Source organism: Enhydra lutris, unplaced genomic scaffold, assembly GCF_002288905.1.
Source record: "Enhydra lutris kenyoni isolate GAN:26980312 unplaced genomic scaffold, ASM228890v2 scaffoldscaffold40, whole genome shotgun sequence".
In the NCBI taxonomy this organism is placed as follows: domain Eukaryota; kingdom Metazoa; phylum Chordata; class Mammalia; order Carnivora; family Mustelidae; genus Enhydra; species Enhydra lutris.
In genome coordinates, this window is record NW_019154124.1 from 15,341,397 (window position 1) to 15,358,395 (window position 16,999).

Sequence of the window (16,999 nt, forward strand, 5' to 3'; positions counted from 1 at the left end):
GTTCACTACACCCTTTAACCCTATGAGGTAGATAACAGTATTGTTATGCTTGCTTAACAGATGGAAAAATTATACTAAAAGTAGATGAGTACTTGCATTCTTAGGAAATAATGAATATATACAGTAAATAGACAAAGGGAAATAAAACCACTGTAGGTACAACATATGTGCTCAAAACCATGATTTATATACATAGTTCAAAGATTAAAAAACTATATCATCAAAAAGATTTCAAGGGCACCCGGCTGGCTCAGTGGGTTAAGCCTCTACCTTCGGCTCAGGTCATGATTTCAGGGTCCTGGGATTGAGTCCCACATTGGGCTCTCTGCTCAGCAGGGAGCTTGCTTCCCCTCTCTCTGCCTGTCTCTCTGCCTACTTGTGATCTCTCTCTCTGTCAAATAAATAAATAAAATCTAAAAAAAAAAAGATTTCATTAAGACAGTTGCTAATTTAAATATTCTTCTAAGCAGCAATATAATATTATCATGTGTTTATTTGAATATTGTATTCAGTCAGCATGAGTTCAAGTGATACTTATGTGAAGTCTATTTGATAATTAAATTGTTCATTATAATTTCAATTAGGGTACAATTAAATTATTTTTATAGCATAAAAATAAAATTGAACATATCTTCAAATTTAGAATATAGGCTCATTATTGATGCCAGAATTAAAAGAAGATTCAGAATTCGGTACTATGATAGGAACAATAATTTAAAAAAACCTGGAAGAAGGTATGTTACAAGTCTACAATGAATGTCAGTTGCAATTTGCTATATAGAATAAAAAGAAGCTGTTTATTGTTTAAAACTAAATGTCACAAATTAGACAATATTAGAAGAATTTTTCAGCAAAAATATAGGTAAATTGATGTTTCCTTTCCAAATTCAAAAAATAACCACTAAAATTAGTGACTAAAATCAGAATTAAATGTAAAAAATTTTTTAATAATTTTAAACAAAATTTGAGTTTATGAGTTTGGCAATATATAGAATGGCTCAAAGTGCTGCAAATCAAACAAATCATTCTTAGCAAGATGGTAAGAGAAATTATTATATTAGCTACAGAAAATTTGTAAGGAAATTCTAAGACTAGAGAAGATATTTTATGAAAGTAGAAGATCTCAATTAAGTCACCAGATACTTATATTATAAAAATCTATTGATTCAAAATTTGAAAAATTATGAGCACTTTCTTTTTAGCTTTAGTTGAATTATACAGTGTAAGACATACTAATAACTATTTTAGGGTGGGTTTGGCTCAATGGATTTTCCATTTACCTAAAAATAAGTAAATAACTTGTTAACTCACAGCCCAAAAAAATCAAAGCTGTGGAATAGTATTATTATTATTATTTTTTTTTTTTTAAGAGAGAGAGCACATGCAGGTGAGCTGGTCAGGGGAGAGGAGCAGAGGAAGTGTGAAAATCTTAGGAGGCTCCACCCAGAGTTCAGAGCCCCACATAGGTCTTGATCTCACAACCCCGAGATCAGAACCCTGAGATTAGGACCCGAGCAGAAATCAAGAGTTAGACATTTAATTGACTGAGCCTTTAAGCTGTGGAATGTTTCTGAATCACTTATATCACTTATATCTGTCAAGAATAATTACAGCTAAATATGAAGTATTTTCTTTCTATAGTAATGACTAGTATTCCAGTAACAGTAAGTCAAACGTTCAATCTACTGGAATTTTAAGACAACAACTTGTTTTCCTGTATTGTTTTATTCTACTGCATGACACCTACTGAAAATATTTGTGTTCAATTTTCTAAAATAGTGTCAATAATCTCTAGATACACAATAGATGTGTGTGTACAAATGCTATGAATAATTTTAGTGTGCAAAACTATGAAATGATATACAATATAAACAATTTAGTTATCTTATGTTTTTTTGGTTTGATTTGGTTTGGCTTTCTTGCCATTGCTTATTGGTTGAATTCTAAACAAGTTTACAAAGAGCTATTGTTCTGTCAACTTCACTTTAAGATTTCTTGAAACAAAAGAAATTCCATTCAATAATGGAAGAAAAAAGTGGCTGTGCAATTTAATTTTGTCACTAATATCACAGTGCATATGAATGAGCTAAACTTGAAGTTCCAAAGAAAGGAAAAGTTGAACTACATGAATTTATGTTGAAATTGAAATTCCAATTCCCCATAGTAGAAATCAACAAAAATGCTTTAATATATTTTCTAACATGAACCAATATGAAGAAAACTTGATTGAAATTGAGAGAATTATGTAAATTGGCTGCCAAAATACTGAAAATTTTATAGTTTATTGACATTGTTGAGTTTTTCTTTTTACCTTGTGCAATGTTTTGAAGTTAATGTATTAAGTTGACACAAAAGTTAGTGAATTTTCTTAATTTAGAAAAATGTACTTTGATAGTCATTTGTGTTTCTTTAGTCAAATCATTTCTAAGGAAATGAATGAGTATTGCCAATGTGGACATTAATATTGAAGGAAAATTTTTTTTTAATTTTTTTTTTTAAGATTTTTTATTTATTTATTTGACAGAAAGAGATCATAAGCAGGCAGAGAGGCAGGCAGAGAGAGAAGAGGAAGCAGGCTCCCTGCTGAGCAGAGAGCCTGATGCGGGGCTCAATCCCAGGACCCTGAGACCACGACCTGAGCCGAAGGCAGCGGCTTAACCCACTGAGACACCCAGGCGCCCCGAAAAATTATTTTTTAAAGAATTTATTTTTTATTTGAGAGAGCAAGTGAAAGAGAGAGAGCATGAGTGGAGGGGGAAGGGTAGAGAGAAAAGGAGAGGCAGACTCCCTTCTGAGCAGGGACCCCAAAGTAGGACTCAATTTCAGGACCCTGGGATCATGATCTGAGCCAGAGGCAGATGCTTAACTGACTGAGCCACCCAGGTGCTCGGAAAATTATTTTTTGGTACTTGATTCACTTATTTGAAATTTTTAAAATCTGTTCAAGATAACTTTGGTAGGTGAACTTACTTTTACAAATGTAAATATTATGAAATCTAAATATACGTCATGTATTTCTGATGTAAATGTATGGTCCAAATTGACATGTGCTGTAAGTATAGAAATGCACTCTCAATTTCAAAGACTTACTACCAACAAGGCAAAATTTGTAAAATATCTTAATAAATTAATGTTGATTATACATTAAATATTAAAATAATAACACTTTGGCATATTTGGTTAAATAAGTTATATTTTTTAAAGATTTATTCATCTATCCGAGAGAGTGTAAGCACACAAGTGAGTGGAGAGGGAGTGAGGGAGAGAATCTTCAAGCACACTCCCCACTGAGCAGGAAGCCCCATGCAGGGCCAATCCCACAACGCTGAGATCATGACCTGAGCCAAAACCAAGAGAAAAAACAAAGAGCTTGATCTCACAACCCTGAGATGGTTTAACTGACTGAGTTTAACTGACGCTTAACTGACTGAGCCACCCAGGTGCCCTTAAGCAAGTTATATTCTTAAAAACTAATCTCATCTGTTTCTTCTTACATCTTTAATGTGGCTGCTAGAAAATTTAAAATTACATGTGTTTGCTCACATTACATTTCTATTGGACATCAATGCTATATAATAACTTTCTCCCTATTCTCCAGATTTAAAATATGCTTTAAATTCTGCCTTCTTTTTCCAGAATGCTTTCATTTTATTTTTCTCTATAATAATTATATTTATTGTAGAAATTTAGAAAAATACAGAAAACCAAATAGATAATTTTAAAATAACCGATAATTTAAGTCAGAATGACTATTAATATTTTGATGTGCTTTCTGGTCTTCCTAAGTCTCTCTCTTCTTCCCCTCTCTCTTTTTTCTCTCTCCCTTTCTCTCTTTTCTCTCTACACACCCAAGAATTAAAAGAAATCATTATATTTTTTCCAGACAAAATATTTGAGCCATTAGAGAAGCAATGAAAAGTTAACCCATGATGCCGTCAAGAAAAGATTAAAGAAGATATGATTTGGGGGGATGTAATGATTAAAAGCAAAATATTCCATTTCTGCCCAAAAGATAATGTGAAGAGAATGAAAAGACAACCAACAGACTGGAAAAATGTATTTGCAAAATACACATCTAATAAAAGATTATAATCAAAATATACAAAGAAAGCTTACAACTCGGCAATAAAAATGCAAAAAAACCTGATTCAAAAACGAGCCGAAGGCCTTCACAAACACTTCACCAAAGAAATTGTGATGGCAAACCAACATATAAAAAGATGCACCACATCATATGTCATCACAGAAATGCAAATTAAAACAACAATGTGATACTATGTACCTATTAGAATGGCCAAAATCCTGATCACCAACAACATCAAATGCTGACAAAGATGCAGAGCAGTAAGAACACTATTCATTGCTTGTGGGAATGCAAAAGTATACAGCCACTTTGGAAATCAGCTGGACAGTGTTTTACAAAGCTAAACGTACTCTTACCATACAATCCAGCAATCACACTATTTGGTACTAGTACTCAAAAGAGCTGAAAATGTATGTCTACACATAAACCTGCACACTTATGTTTATAGCAGCTTTAATCCTAATTGCCCAAACTTGGAAACAAAGAAGATGTCTTTTAGTAGGTAAATGAATAAATAAACTGTGGTACGTACATCCAGACAACGAATATTATTCAGCACTAGAAAGGAATGAGCTATCAAGCCATGAAAAGACCTAGAAGAAACTTAAATGCATATTACTAAGTAAAAGAAGACAGTATGAAAAGGCTACATACTGTATGATTCCAACTATATTACTTGCTGGAAAAGGCAAAACAGTGGAGGGAGAAAGGGGTGAGTAGGTGGAACACAAGGGATTTCTAGGGCAATGAAACTACTCTGTATGACACTGCAATGGTGGACACCTGTCATTATACACTTGTCTGAATCCATAAAATGTAGAGCACCCAGGAGGAGCCCCAGTGTATACCATGGTTCTGGGGTGACTATAATGTGTCAATGTATGTTCATCAATCGTAACAATGTGCCATCCATTGTTGGGGGATGTGCCATCCAGTGGGGGATGTTGATAGTGGGAGAAGCTATACATATGTGGGGGCAGAAGGTATATGGAAGACATCTATACCTTTCACCCAGTTTTGCCGTGAACCTAAAACGAATTTTAAAAAATAGTCTCTCTTTAAAAAAAAAAAAAAAAAAAGCATAAGATATTCTATTCTTCTTTCTCTGAAGTTAGGTAAGGTTTCTTTCCCTGCGGATTTAGTGTCTAGGCTTCCCAAAACAATTAACACACTTTAGAATCTGTGAGATATTGTTCTATTTAAACCCACTGAAAACAATTTACAGAGATGCCTAAAGTTAAGTAATTTAAACACACTTGTACAATGTTAGCTCCTTAAATGATTAATTCATGTCTTTAAATCATAAAAACTTGCACAAACATGTCGTCTGTAGTTCAAATAATCATTTACAAACATGGAGTCTTACTCACCATCATCACTATTATTACTGACTGATAGAATAATCTAGTACTTCTACGTATGTAGAACATAAGCCCACATGCCTTTGAAGTCTTTCCACTTCATTTATTCGATGAATACTGTGTAATAGTTATTGAAACAACAGTAGTTTCAGGTACCTCTTTTAGTCACTCTACAATGTTTTTTTAAATGCTGACTATAAAGTATGTGTGTGTATGTGTATGTGTATGTGGTATTTTCAAAGAGGAACTTCATTATATTTTGTGCTTATTTTGTAAAAGCTATATTAAAAGGTAAGCTTTAGATTAGGTTTCTCAATGTAACTGTGTATTACATATATTTCTTCTTTGTATAAAAGTTGACATTTGTGGGGTGCCTGGGTGGCACAGTTGGTTGGGTGTCCAGTTCTTGATTTTGACTCAGGTCATGGTCTCAAGTTGTGGGATTAACCCTCACTTTGGGCCTTGTGCTGGACATGGAACCTGCCTGAGTTCTCTCTCTCTCTCTCTCTCTCTCTCTCGCCCCTGCCCAAAAAAGAAAAGAAAAAAATTGAAGTTTGCATTAACTGACAATGAGAGCAACTTAAACTCAATCCCTCCGTGTCAAATTTTAACTGGGAATTCACAAACCTAAAATAAAGTTTTATTAAGTAACAAACCACATGCCATTCTTTCTCTATACTTTATGGAATAAGCCAGAGTTAGGAATTTATGCACTATCTCACCTTCTCCAAGGGATGTAATTTGTCCTGAATTGAAGCATTTAAAGAGTGCATCCTTCTCACATCTTTGATCATTTATCCAAAGTAATTACAAGCTAATGATAGCATGACTGTGACTATCTTCACTAATGTCCTGGTAGCTCTGTAACCAGGAAGAAATAAAACTGTTCTCTTCTGGTTTTTTGTTTTGTTTTATTATCTAAACATGATTAATTTCATATATTTTACTTGTATAATTCCTCACTGCAGAAAATGCTAATGTTACATTATCTTGAATTTAAAAAATTGTGTTTGGGGCCTTTCCTTTCCATTTACTGCTTGGTTTGTTGCATCAATAAATGATGAAGTTTAATTACCTTTATGAAAATGAACTTAAAACTGTTACTATTTTACACAACTTCTAATGGCAATACTATCACTTTAGAATGAATAGCAAAAACAAACCAAGAGTGTCATAGTACTTACAGCATGAAAAGTAAGAGCAAGAAATTCTTATTTATTAGAACAATGTTAGCTTTTCACAGTACAGAAAATTGATTATCCTTTCCTGATTTGTTTTCTTCATACTCTGTAGAGCTATTATACTGCTTCTGTATAATTCTCTAACTGATTTCCTGCTAGCAACAGTGTAGCTATTACTTTCTTAGATGATACATTATGTTAAGTTAAAATGTAATCAAATAACAGCATTTATAGCATCTAGACTCCTAAAATACAGATTTTTTTTAAATCTATAGACAAATTTTACACATAATGATTCAAACAAACTGGAGAAGCTGGTTCGTCTGCTTGACTTGTGTACACGGACTATTAAGGAGATTGGGGCAGGGAGCAACACATGAAGGAATTTATACAATGTTCATGGCTTGCAATAGTTTTTACCCTTCTCTCTCACAGAGTTCCAAAATTTTGTCTTATTCAATAATTGAAATGTATGGAAAAACTGGGATTACCAATACCCCACAGTTGGAGGAAGGGAAAAAAGACATCTTGCAATGCTTGACATACAGTAGTTAATATTCAGCAGGTACTGAATAGTATTGAGGAATTGAAAATTTTTCTTTGGAATTTTGTCACACAGGATGAATAGAAAATTTTCTCAAATATTTACCAGCAATGTGACCTTGAGCAAGTTACTCAACTATAGCCATTTTTTTTTCTAAAAACCCCATAGGATTTTTATAAAGATTAAGAAAGAAAATGCATATAAAGAACTTAGCACAAAACCTTGTTCGTGGTAGCTTTTCAATACTTATTCACTTTATTGTTGTTATTATGATTATTATTGTTAGTATTACTAGTTGATCCTTGATACAAAGCCAAAGTTAAGGAGGTATTAAATCGATGTCAGTTTTTAAAAAAAAAATCATTGTTAGGACTATTATTATTATGTTATTATTATTTCTCAAGCACTATATAAGCAGAATGCACCCTGCCCCATCATTATCCATCCACAGAGGAGGATACTTCCACTCTGGGACTTGTATTACTGGTTTTTTCATTAATTTATCCTTGAGAGCACCAACTCTATTTCTAGCACACATGGTATATGCAGAGGGGACACAGAAGTATGAGGGACAACTATGGATAGGAACCTGGGGTCTATCCAGTAGCAACACCAACAAATTAAAGCTGGTGCTCCACTCCTTCAAAACATATATACTAGCTTGAAAAAGATTCACATTGGTGGGAAAGAAGCCTGTCCTCTTCCACATACTTTCAGAATGAAAACAGCAATAAAAAAAAAAAATGTTTGCTAGCCTCAACTTTCAGCTGATTCACTTTTGAGTAGCTCTGAAGATAACAAAATTCAGGTGGCCTTTGCTGTAACAGAATGGATCTGTTAGCTGCCAAACCCTTCCCTAAATAGCATTATCATTGTAGGAAAAATCCTGGAAGATGAAGAAAACAAAGAATAAAGAATATCATTTCAAGATAAAGGAAGATCTGTCACAGAATCTTCCTAAGTACGTAGAAAAAGACAAAGACCCTTTGGGGGTACATTTGTTATTTCTTTTTTTCTTTCTAAGGTGCACAGATAAATGTGCTCCATTAAGTTTGCTGGGTAATTTATGACAACAGGAGTATCAGTTCAAAACTATTATCTGAAATAAGGAGACATGGCCATTAAAAACATAGAAGGAATAATAAGAACTGAGAAAAACAGAATTGTTGAGATGAAGTTTTCTTGATGCTATTTTTCTTCCCTTATTTTTCTTGATTCATCCAAAAAAATGAAAGATGTCTGTTAATAGTGGTAACATCAATGAGATGTATCATGCAAAGCAAGGAAAAAGAAAGTAATGCAAAAATGCAAAAGAAAAAAAAAGGGAGAAATTGGAGAGAGAGGAAAAAGAGGAAATGGAATGTTAAACAACCAAACTCTAAAAATAATAACAAAGGGAATGGGAAAACTATTACAGAACATTAAAGGAGTGGAGTCAAGAAGGAAGAAGTAGCATAATAATAAAAAAAATTTAAAAAAACTCTGAGGAAAGAAGAAAAGACAGCTGAAAGTTTTCAACAATTTGAAAGAAAAAAAAAAAAAAACAAAACTTAAGTCAAGGAAAAGAATGATCACATCAATTCCTGCCAGAAAAGAAATACTGAAAGAAGATTGAAAGAGGCCAAGTTTTGAACAAATTTTTCTCCAAATGGACTAATGTGAATACATACTAAAATTACAAATTGTAAAAATTCGTTCAGATAAAAATCAAGGTCATAAAAGGGAAATACTCTAAGGAAGAGAGATAATCTAATTATAGGGAACTGGCACTCTTTAAAAAGTGCTTTTACTGTTTCATAAATGCCTGTTGCCAAGCCACAGTAGGTAAAGTGGAGGTGCGGTATCCTCAAGCGGCGCATCTGTGTAACAACAGGACACAAGACAAAAGACGATCCAGTTTTATCAAAAGGTTAAAAAAAATTAAATCTTTCTCTTTGGACTCAAGAAAGGGACAACACTGAAAATCATTCAGGTCATAACAGGAAATAAGTGAGCTGATTTCATGCTGAAAAAGTGAAAAAGAATAAGCATTGGGACGCTTGGGTGTCTCTGTTGGTTAAGCATCTGCCTGGGGCTCAGGTCAGGGTCTCAGGGTGCTGGGATCCAGCCCCACATGGGGCTCTCTGCTCAGCAGATAGCCTGCTTCTCCCTCTCCCTTAGTCCCTCCCTCTACCCACCCCCAACTTTCTCTCTCTCTCTCCACCTCAAATAAATAAATAAATATAACCTTAGGAAAAAAAGAATAAACATCAATTAAAAATTGTTTTCAGGGGAAAATGTATATTTGGGGAGAAACACTTTAAAATGTTTAAAATGAGAAGTTTTAACAGAAAGTAAACCATAGTGATTAAGTACGATGATTACAAATCAGAATACCTAGATTTGAATTCTGGCTCTACCACTTACTAAGTGAGTGATATTTAGCAAGGAGCTGAAACATTCTGTATCTGTTTACTCCTGTATAAAAGGGATATTATAAAATTGTTCTGAACATTAAATAAGATATTGAATATAATCAGTTGGCATAATACTTGGTACAGAGTAAGTACCCAACCACTATTACTTTATTTGTAATAAATTAACCAGGGCAAGTATTTTAAAAGTTAGTAGCAACTCTAAAACAAATAATATCAATAACTTTTTTTTTTCATTCTTTTTTTTTAAGATTTATTTATTTATTTATTTGACAGATGGAGATCACAAGTAGGCAGAGAGGCAGGCAGAGAGAAGGAGGGGAAAGCAGGCTCCCTGCTGAGCAGAGAGCCCAAAGCTGGGCTCGATTCCAGGACCCTGGGATCATGACCTGAGCTAAAGGCAGAGGCTTTAACCCACTGAACCACCCAGGCGCCCCAATAACTTTTATTCAGACTCTAAATGTCTCATTAATATTGTATAATTATGTCTTTGTAAATACTCCATTGTTATACAACCATGTTGATAGAATTTTCTTCTTTGAAAAATTTAGTATTGATTTATTTTGGGCTTTTTGTTTTGTTTTGTTTTTAAATATTCATACACAGTCAACTCTGAGAGAACAATAATAACTCAAACACAAGGAATATGAAAATGACATTGTAATGACATTAAAAAGGTAAATATTAAAAAAACAACTCTGGGGTGTGAAAGAACATTGTGATCATGTGCAAAGTGCATTTGGGTACAGATCACTTTTTAATAATTCCAAGAATGATTCTGAAGGAGATATTGGACAATGGCCTTCCAATTTGTAATATTAGAAATGTGTCTTTCTACTAAAAGACTCTTTAGGTCTACCAGAATTTAAAAAAAAAAAAAAACTTGTTTCAGAACTATACATTTTTAAATATGTAAATAAATAAATAAAATCTGTTTGATTAAAAAAAATCAAAGTTCTAAATAATTATATAGTTGTGGAAAAATTCTGTGACCACAAAAGTACTTATGACACCATGGATAGGAACTTGTCTATCTATATGTCATTCCTCTTACTATAGTAAAAGCATGTGATCTGATGAGCACTGGGTATTATACGCAACTAATAAATCACTATGATGTACTATTTGTTGGCTAATTGAATTTAATAAAAAAGATAAAATAAAATAATAAATAAATTAAAAAAATAAAAGTTCAAAGTACAATACCAACATTCAACAGTGTTAAGTCTGAGTGTCTGAACTATAAAATGTAATAGAATCTATAAGTATAAAAAGGTCTATAAGGTTTACTACTGAATGAACACCACTCAAATATTTTCAGTTCTACAATTCTTCTGTTTTATTAATTGCTGCTCTTTTGAATTTTAATTACTATTTTAAGATTTTCTTAAATTTACATCATTCTTTACCTACTTCATTTAATTCAGTTTTTAATACATTGATTTTTTTTCTTGCCTGATAGGCTTTTAAGACAACAAATTTTCCTTCATATACTTCAGTTGTAATGCATAGGCTCTAATTTACAGTGTTTTCATTTTTGTTAATTTCAATATACTCAGAAATCTTGGCTCTGATTTCAAATATTTTCAATGCTTTTCATCTGTACTTGATAAAATTAATAGGGGATTCTGATTATATCTAGAGATCAGGTACTGGATTTTTGCCTTGTTCACTTTCTTTACTTTAAAGTAGCACAATGTCATTTACCTAGTAGGGAAAATAATTCATGATAGACTGATGAATTATTAATTGGTCTAATTTTCAAATTTTAAAAAAATGTGAAATGGTAGACTGAGTAAAATATTTTTCAGTTACTTAAAAGCCATTAAATATGACATGATAGGAAAAGGAAGAAATGTGAAGGAGGAAGAGGAGAAAGGGGAGGGAGAGGAAAACAGTAATCTGGAATTTAAAAGGCTCTAGTTCTAGACAACGTACTGGACAGTAACATGCTGCCATCATCTGAGGAGCCACAGACTCATCTTCCTTAAGTATAAAACAGGGAATTCTCTTGCACATGATGTCCAAGATCCTTCTCTATATATGTGTTGTTATGGTTCAACCCAATATAGATGAAAGATAACTAATATATATCCATATACACATCTTCGCACATGTGTGTATTTCCATCATTAACTGATTATTCACATAACCCAACAGGGAATTATAGTGTCTCTGAATTAGAAAAACCCCATAATTCAGCATCTAATTTAACAATTCCAGTGATGCCTAATTTCTTTTTTTATTTTTTGTTTTGTTCTTAAATAAACACTACCCCCAGTAGGGGGCTCGAACTCACTGTACATCAAGAGCCACATGCTTTACAGACTTTGCCAGCCAGGCACCCCACCCCTAAATTTCCTAAGCAAAACTACCCACCAACAGTTCATCCATCTTACTGGCAACACCTGTAGTAATAGGGAACTCTCTATAACTGGAGTCTGCTTTGAAATGCTAACTCATATCAGATGTATTTTGCTATCCATTCTATTTGTGCCTGATGGAGCTACATGAAGCGAAGCCATCCATTTTCATATAAAGTCACTGATGCAACTTTTTTAGTCAGTGTTAAGACTGCAGGACATAATTCAAACTTATACAGGGGTAATAGAATACATATTAAGAATCATTATCTTTGTTATTAGATGGAGTCTTCTCTTTCTCCTTCAGTGATGTTTCCACTAACCCGTCATCCAGGGAAGCATGTCAGTGTGAATTATAGGTCACCTCGTATCTCACGTAAAACTTGTGTCTTCTTCCGAAATCCCTGGTTGTTTCTGGCAGAGAAATACTCTCTAGCTCTCGCGCAGGCCTCCATTCCCCTTTTCTTCAGGGAGTTCATTGTTTCCAAAGGGTTACTGCAAAGATCCCAAACTGAAGTGGTGGGACCAGGCAGGCATTGAAAATGCCTGTAGCGCCAACAGCTAAGAACTGGGTCATAACCATAAACACTGGATTTCAGTTTTCAGATGTTCTGACTTTTTCAGATGATAAAATGTTTTCTTCAAGGAAGTATTTAATTTCATTAGACCAAAATCAAACTACAAATAATTTTAGACTAAGGAGAATACTAAAACCCTATTTATTCTAGGTCCATTTATGAACTCCACCTATTTCTCTAGCAGTTTTTATCTTAAAGATGTTACATTAATTTTCAACCCCTTTTCCAAGAGATGGCAGTAATTATTTCTACAGTCCAGAGCAGGGACCAGCAGACATTTCAGGAAAGGACCAGATATCAAACATCTTAAGTAAATATTTTAGGCTTTGCAGATCATGTGGTCTCTCTGGCAACTATTCTAGTATACCATTACAGTGTGAAAGCCACAAAAACAATATGAAACGAATAGCACAACTGTGTTCCACTGACATATATGTACTAAATGTGAATTTCACATAATTTTCATGTGTCACAAAATATCATACTTTCTATTCTTTCAACCATTTACAAATATAAAAACTATTCTCAGCTCATGGAGCATACAAAAAACAGATGGTGGGCTGAATTTGGCCACAGGCTTTAGTTTGTGAACCTCTGATTTTAGAGTTCATCACTCCTAAGTATCAAAGTACCTGGAATACCAACTTACTTATAAATATTTAATAATGTCTTAGTTATACTGCCAAATTACTAAGAAAGTGGGTTAGGAAGTGGAGAATAACATCAAGTGTATTATTTGAAAAATATTTCATCTAAACCAGGGAACTTACCCATATCCTACCAAAAAACAAAACAAAACAAAACAAAACAAAACCTATTACATAAAAACCGCTAGTTAAATATGTCTTTTCCCCCGTGAAATTTTCTTATTTTACAAATCCACAGTCTAGGAGAAAGCTTAAATTTTCAATGAAAATAAACGGTACAGCTGACCCCTAAACAATGCACGGTTTAGGGGCCATTGACTCCTGCAGTTGAAAATGTGTGTATAACTTTTGACTCCACAGAAACTTAAACTTAACTACTAATAGCCTACTGTTCACAAGAAGCCTTACTGATGACAAAAACAGTCAATTAACATACATTTTGCATGTTATAGGTATAAATACTGTATTCTTATAACAAAATAAGGTAAAAAAATGTTATAAAAAATCATAAGGAAGAGAAAATACATTTACAGTATTGTACTGTGTTTACTAAAAAAAAAAATCCTCGTGTGAAGTGGACCCAAGCAGTTCACACCCATATTGTTTAAGGGTCATCTGTACTCCTAATGTTTTTCCAGCTCTGACATTGGTGAGTTGTTTTTGAAGATTATATTTCTGACCATCTTATTTTCTTTAACATAATAGAGGCAGATTATAGCCAGAGATTGTAGGAGGATCCCTAACCCATGGGTTACATGAATGGATACATTAGTAGATATGTTTTTCTTGATCTTACCTTTTGAACATATTCCAAGGAAACCTTGACAAAATTTGTTTTTATTAAATGTCCGGGTAGGTTTCTTTTTCAATTCCCTAAGCAAACAATCATTTATTATCTTTTACTTTCTCTAGAAATTAAAAAACACACAGGAGATTCATTTCATGTAATTCTTAGAGGTTGTTTATATTACCATGACATCATAAAACCATTTATTATATATCCTTCTTGTATGTGTATTCTATCTTATGTACTACACAATATGTTCCCTTTCACAAAGATTTTTGCATCCAGAATAAATAAACCTTTGGGAGGAATGTGAGTGAAGCTAAAATTCTCTAAGAGAACAATAACTGTTATTTTAATAATTTTTGAGTATTTTCATTCATATATTTCACATATGTCCTGAAAATATATACAACTAAGAATATCAAATCATAAGATCCTTTGCAAATGTTTCTTTTAAAAGTGCAGGGACTGGACTCAGCATTTTATAGTTACTCAGTATCTTCTAGAATAGATAAACCAGAGTTAAGCTTACCTTTTCACTTTGTAAACAGCAGTGGATGGATGTCTCTTATATTTCAGGAGAAAAAAAAGCATCCTAAAGACTTCACAGAACTGTGCAAATAGAATGGCTTAATTAACATTGTGTTTTTGAAATCTGGAAATAGAAGTATGATTAAATATTTCTAAAGAATGGAAAATTTCAGGGGCTCCTGGGTGGCTCAGTGGGTTAAAGCCTCTGCCTTTGGCTCAGGTCATGATCTCAGGGTCCTAGAATGGAGCCCAGCATCAGGCTCTCTTCTCAGCAGGGAGCCTGCTTCCCCTTCTCTCTGCCTGCCTCTCTGCCTACTTGTGATCTCTATCTGTCAAATAAATAAATAAAAATCTTTTAAATAAATAAATAAATAAAGTATGGAAAACTCAGGAAAAATCAGCTTTTGTGTTGACTGTCCTTAATGTTGCCAGCTATTTCATTAAAATCCAGGAAGAGTCCTTGCTTTTCTTCTGTGAAGAATTTATTGATTTTATAAAATATTTATAACCAGGTGTCCTTCTAATGTCTTACTTGGTGATAAATCTCATAAGATTTTATGTCCAGAAATGAAAAGCCTCAGAAGAAGTCATCATTTTATTTTGGTGGTGGTGGTGGTGATGGTGTATGTCTGTGTGTCTTGCCTCCGTGGCAAATTTATTTAGACATTCAAATGCTATGCAGAGAGGTCATCCAAAATGGAACAACTTTTAACAGAGAAATAAAGATGAAATTCATCATACACCTCTGTAAGTTTCCATAAAAACTGTCACTGATCAGCATTTCTTAGATTAATCAGTGGTAAATATGTAATACTCTTAATAATATTATCTATTTAAAATTTAAATGCTTTAATCTTAAGGAATTCATAGAAAACTTTTGCCAAATGTTTCAATGAAAATAAGTGTCATGAAATCCCCCATAATGTAGCATTCTGATAATTATTTTTGAAAATAGTCTTTTTTTTACTATACAACAGTATTACAATATTTTTGATATTGTTCCCTATGCTACGCTTTTCATCTCTGAAACTAGCATCATCTTGTATGTTGATTATACTTCAATAAATAGATAAATAAAAATTTTAAAATGCATCCTTTTTATCTTCACATTCTTTTATAATTACTTAGCTTTGTCATTTAACTAATACTTCCTAGAATTTCATTTAAGACCTGGAACTCAACAGTTTTATTTTATCTAGTGCTTACTATATCCTGCTACCACAGGCAAACACATTCTGTTTGAAAAAATTTCAAAAAACTGAAGCTAAGTCACATTATAAAAACTATAATGAAACTAGCTGTTGTCCACTTGCCATCCAGCCTTAAAATAATTTTTTAAATTATTAAACTGAAAATATTCAACTGGCAAGTGTACTTTATGAACATGAAGTCATTTTTTTTAAAGATTTTATTTATTTATTTGACAGAGAGAGATCACAAGTAGACGGAGAGGCAGGCAGAGAGAGAGAAAGAGAGAGGGAAGCAGGCTCCCTGCTGAGCAGAGAGCCCGATGCGGGACTCGATCCCAGGACCCCGAGATCATGACCTGAGCCAAAGGCAGCAGCTTAACCCACTGAGCCACCCAGGTGCCCAACATAAAGTCATTTTAAGGGAGAAAGCCCTGCAGGAGAAATCAAGAGGAGGACTTTAATGCTGTCTCTGATACCAGTTAGCTATCTACTCTTCAATAAGTCTTCCAAAATCATTGTTTGGTCATCTGTAAAGTGGATTACAAGACCTATCCAAATGATAAAGTTTTATTGTGTCTTGAAGAAGCCAATATATATGGAAGTCTTTTGAAATTTATAACATTCTCAAATTTTAGTCTATTATAGAATCAATTCTACTTACATTTACTTATGTATTAGTTTACTCACATCTCTATTTCACTTTCAGTTAAAATTAGAGTTATAAAATTTTCAAGAAAAAAGTGTTGGATAGGCGCAGGATTATAAGATTAATAAATCTGATGATTTGGAAAATCTAGATTTTTTTTCACCCTGCTCCAAAACTTCAATGTGTGTGTGTGTGTGTGTGTGTGTGTGTGTGTGTGTGTGTGTGTCTATGATCTTTATGTTGAGAATTGTACATTAAGAAATTCCAGTCCAAAGATCTACTTTATGTATGTTTCTGCCCATGCTGGAGCATGCTCCCAGGAAGAGGTACTAGGCTGAGTTTGTAAAGTATTATAATTTTGTTTACAACCCTATCATCAATTTAATTATAGCAACAAAAAGCAACTCATTAAAAGGTACATGATATATTTTCTGGTAATGTGTCTGGCTATTAGAAGTCTTTTTGTTTTAAAAAAAAAAATTAGACTGTCTTACCCAAAGCAAGTCACTTAGTAGTCTAATACATATCCCCACACTAATGATTAAGAATACAAGATAATAGGTCAACTAATCTTCGACAAAGCAGGAAAGAATGTCCAATGGAAAAAAGACAGCCTCTTCAATAAATGGTGTTGGGAAAATTGGACAGCCACATGCAGAAAAATGAAATTGGA